Source organism: Anopheles maculipalpis, chromosome X, assembly GCF_943734695.1.
Source record: "Anopheles maculipalpis chromosome X, idAnoMacuDA_375_x, whole genome shotgun sequence".
Lineage (NCBI taxonomy): Eukaryota > Metazoa > Arthropoda > Insecta > Diptera > Culicidae > Anopheles > Anopheles maculipalpis.
Genome location: NC_064870.1, coordinates 19,581,940 through 19,587,198, shown reverse-complemented (window position 1 = coordinate 19,587,198; position 5,259 = coordinate 19,581,940). Strand labels below are relative to the sequence as shown.

At 38.7% G+C, this 5,259-nt stretch overlaps 1 pseudogene; it reads right to left on the bottom strand.

The window, feature by feature from the left end:
- Positions 1–269: 269 nt before the first annotated feature.
- LOC126564464 (uncharacterized) lies at positions 270–4,071 on the bottom strand (annotated as a pseudogene).
- Positions 4,072–5,259: the final 1,188 nt, after the last annotated feature.

Genomic DNA, 5,259 nt, shown 5'->3' with positions numbered 1-5,259 from the left:
GTATCCCTCATGTTTGAGAATGGTCATGTTGTGTCTAATTAAATACTCTTGCTTGTTCGACTGTTCGTATGCGACTGACTGTATTTCCTGCTTATAAACCAATACTCTTATTCTACTTATGACTACTTACGCACTACTCTTACACCTATACACTAATACTATTTACACACTACATTCTCCCCCTTAAACGAAGTTTCTATCCAATCTTTACACTTCTCCCCCTTAAACGAAGTTTACTTATTTTGGGTATTTAAAACGTGGTTGCCCTTCTACTCTTTTTGATCTTCGTACGGGTGGTGGACTCGACTCACTTCTTTTTCTTTTGTAAGACCATTTGTTTGATATAGGTATTCTATTTACTATAAACTTATCATGCATTGTTTTTCGTCTTAATTGATTTTTGTGTACTTTACGTATTATTCCATTAATGCTTATTAGGTACACGACTTCTCCTATTCGTTTTTTTACTACAGCTGGAATCCATCTCAGAATTTCTTTAAAATGATTCCTGTAATATACCTCTTCTTCTTCATGAAATGCATCTTCCACAGTTCTTTTCACAATATCTCTTGTTTGCTCCTTGCATTCATCGGTAATCTCTCTTTTGTGTGCTGCTGTAGGGTTAATTTTTGCGATAAGGGTATGTGGTACATAGCAAAACACTTTTTCGCTTGGTGTCGCTTTTGTTACTGTGCATGGATTGTTTCTATAGTTTATCAAAAATTGATTTAGTTTCCTCTGTAGATTTAATGCTTTAAATCTTGCATCTAACAGATATTTTTTCAATGCATCTTTGACCGTTCGCACCGCCCTTTCAGCTAATCCGTTAGATTGTGGGTGATACGGTGGTGATTTACTGACCTTAATACCTTTTGACTTTAAAAACATGACAAACTTTTCTGAACTAAAGGGAGGCCCATTGTCTGATACTATCTCTTCTGGCACTCCGAAACATGCGAAAAATGTTTCTATGACTTCAATTACATATTCTGCTCTTATACTTTTCATGATTTTCACTTCTATGAATTTTGAGAAACTGTCTACCATTATCATTATCGTACTATTCTCGAAATAAAAAAAATCAATGTGAATTCTCTCAAACGGACGTAAGCTTTTTGGCCATTTTGTGGTAACTACTTCCTTCGGTATGATCTGTCTTGACTGGCAAATTTGACACAATCTAATGAAATTATGAAAATCCTTATCCATGTTTTTCCACCAAACTAATTTTCTTGCTGCCATTTTCATTCTTACAAGACCATCATGATTATCGTGGAACAATTTTACTATTTCCTCTTTCAGTTTTTCTGGCACTATCACTCGATCGTTGAATAGCAGTATTCCATTTTCTATCCCCAAATTGTTTTTGATTTTAGCATACTCTTTTAACTGAACTGACTCGTTTTTTGACCAACCGTATTTTACGTTCTTATAGACTTGTTGCAGTAATCCATCGTTCTGCTGATATTTTCTTATCATTCCAATGTCTAAAATTTCATTTGAAGATAGTGCATTCAATGACACTTCTACTTCTTCTATTATTGATTCTTCTGCTAATGGTAACCTACTCATAGCATCTACATGACCCATATTTTTTCCCGGTCTATGCTCAATTACATACTCGTAGTTCGCTAATATTAATGCCCAACGGCTTAATCTCGCCACAGCTATTGATGACGTTGCTCTTGAAGGCTTAAAAATTTCCTTCACTCCTGCATTATCCGTTACTAGTTTAAACTTTACTCCGTAAATATACTTATGGAATTTTTGCACTCCGTAAATTACCGCTAACGCTTCCTTTTGAACTTGTGCATAGTTTTTTTGTGCTTGTGTTAGAGTCGCAGACGCAAAATAAATTGGCTTCTCTTGTCCACCTATTTCATGCGATAATACCGCACCTACCCCATAGGGACTAGCATCTACCGTTAATATTATCGGTTTTTCAGGATCATACGGTTCTAATACGTGATTTGCGTTTAGCAGTGATTTCGTTTTATCGAAAGACTCCTGACATTCTTTTGACCACTCAAATTTAACATTTTTCCGTAACAATTCGTGTAATGGTCTTAGTAAATTTGCTAAATTTGGCAAGAACCTTCCATAATAGTTTAACATTCCCAAATATGCTTGTAATTGCATTACGTTTTCAGGTGCTGGGGCATTATCTATCGCTTTAACTTTATCTGCATTTGGCGTAATTCCGTCTTCCGTTATAACGTACCCCAAGTATTCTATCTTCGTTTTGAAAAATTCCGATTTTTTCTCATTTATCTTTACTTTGTATTTTTCAAGCCTCTTCAACACTTCCATCAGATTTTCCATGCATTCTTTTTTTGTTTTGCCTCCTACCAAAATATCATCCATGTATGCTATACCTGGTGTTCGTATAAGTATTTGATCAATGATTGATTGAAATATAGCCGGTGCTGATTGCACTCCGAACGGCATCCTTGTGTACTTATACAACCCTTTATGTGTATTTATGGTACAAATATCTTGCGCATTTTTTGATAACCTCACTTGTAAATATGCTCCGGTAAGATCTATCTTACAAAATATTTTCCAGTTTGCAATCTTAGCCAATATATCATCTATTTTAGGCAATGGATAGTGTTCAACGGAAAGATATCGGTTTATTGTCGCTTTTCCATCAATACAAATACGTACCGAACCATCGCTCTTTTCTACCACTACTATCGGACTTGCCCAAGCCGATGATCTGGTTGGTATCAATATTCCATCTTGCACTAATTTCTCTATGTTTTCTTCTACCTTTGCCACAAGTGCGTACGGCACCGCATATGCCTTATGAAATATTGGAGTGTAGTTTGGTTTTAATATCAAATTTGCTTCGAAATCTTCGATCGTTTCTTTATGATTGCCATCAATCAAACTAGGAAATTTCTCTCTCATTTCATTATTCCAATTACTTTCTTCGATTTGGTTTAACTTAAACGTTTTTCTCCATTCCGGGAATAAGACATCTAAACCATCTCGCCCTAATAACGCACTTCCTTTATCTCCAGTTGGAATTATTACAATTTGCAATTTAACCGTTTTGTTTTTTCGTGTCGCATCCACTATCATTTTACCCAAAGGGATTAACCTTTGCCCTGACGCCGTTATGAAACGTAATTGTGTTGGTTCTAACTTCACACTTCTAAATTTATCGAGGTAAATGTCCTCTGGTAATACCGTATTACACGCTCCGCAATCAATCTCGAATACTACATCAATACCGTTAACGTTTAACACACACTCTTCTGGTTCACTTAACTTATTTTCGTTTGATATGTGTGCGAGCGGAACCTCTCTATCGTACGTTTTCAAACTTTGCACTCGCATGTTCTTATTTCTACACAACGACGACACATGCCCGATCTTCTTGCATGTAAAACACTGCCACAATCGTGCTGGACATGTTTGTGGATTGTGTAGTCTCCCACACCGGTAACACTTTCTCTCGATTGCGTGCACGTTGCTCTGCTTGTGTGGATGATAACTGCTCCCGACGTGGTTGTAGTGCTGCGCACCGACGCTACTTTTTGGCGCGTGCCTAATTGCCGCCATTTCTCTGGGCTGCACCTTTACCGCAAAAGTCTCGTTCTGCTCTTCCGCCGCTTCCCACGTTCTCGCGATGCTTTCGGCTTGCTCGAAAGTCAGGTCAGACTCTCTTAGTAGGCGCTTCCTCAACCCGTCGTCCCGTACACCAGCCACCAATTGATCACGCAACATTTCCGATAAAAACGATTGGAACTTGCATGTTTGTGCATTGGCCTTCAACTCCATAACGTACTCAGCAATGGAATGTTCTTTCTGCATGCAGTGACGGAAATTGTAACGCTCAGCCACCACATTCACTTTTTGCTCCAATTGTTCTTTAAGCTTTCTACACAGCTTTTCATAATTGCACAATTTCGGCTCCTCCGGTGATACCATCTTCGATATCAGACTGTATAGTGACGCTCCTCCTAGTGTTAACAGCATCACTGTCTTTTTCGACGCCTCTATTTCGTTCACTTGAAAGAAAATATCCATTCTTTCCAAGTATTCACGAATACTTTCACCCATGACGAAGGGTTCTATTTCACCAATTAAAGACATTTTTGGACTATTTTACTTCTGCTGACTATAGACTTTTGCACACGGACCGAATTATCCTCGTCGCCAACTGTTGTGTCTAATTAAATACTCTTGCTTGTTCGACTGTTCGTGTGCGACTGACTGTATTTCCTGCTTATAAACCAATACTCTTATTCTACTTATGACTACTTACGCACTACTCTTACACCTATACACTAATACTATTTACAGGTCATATTGTCGACCATGTTATGAAGGGCGTTTGTGAAATCAATGACTGTGGATGGCTGTTCCATTGTCACTTGTTTCACCTTAAATAGGTCCTTCAGGAGAGCCGAATATATTTGGTCAGGGTTGCCAAAAAGCTTCTCCAGACGTTTTAGGATTACGTCAACATTTTCGGGGTTTATTAATAAACCCTCGACAGCCCTAAGAGCGTCGCCCCTTAAATATTTCTGTAACCTGTTAACATTTTCAAGGTTAGAAAATTGGCCAGCTTTTGTTGTTTCAGCAAAAGTAATCTTAAATCTTGGCCAAATTTTATGGTTTCCATCAAATATGGGAAGCTCGATTAGGCTCTTTTTTGACGAATTTGTCCAGGCCTTAACCATTGAGCTTATACTCTCTGTCAGCTCTTTTATATCGTCTCGTGAGTTGCTAGTGTCTAGTGTTTCTATTGTTTGTTCGTGCTCCAACGTTTTTCTGAGCTTTTCTATTTCTTTATCCCCCTCAGCTTCCCTTTTCAGTGCCCTGTCTCTTTCGTCCTTAAACTCTCTTAAGAGTTTTTCTGCGTCCTTTAACGCTTGTCGTGTACGATCTCTTTCTAATTCTCCCTCCTTGCATTTGGGGCACTGGTAGTTTTTTTGTGAAGATTTTATCCCTAAACAAGTGATGTGAAACCATCGGTCGCACAATACACATCCTACCATCTTAGCCTTTTCGTCTGGGTCACTGCAAAGCTTGCAGTGACCGTTGGGATTATTTTTATATTCCATTTTACTCACTCAGTTTTTTATAAACTCTCTGGTCTCTTGGTGCACGTCCACCGAGGAGTCTTCCGCCTCAGCTGTTGTTCTTTCACGACGTGATGCTCGCTGGACCGTTCGTCCACGTGAATGTGGTTTACTACTTCACGATCTAGGTTGAGCCGTCCGCTCTACCACGTCCGCCCGCTGT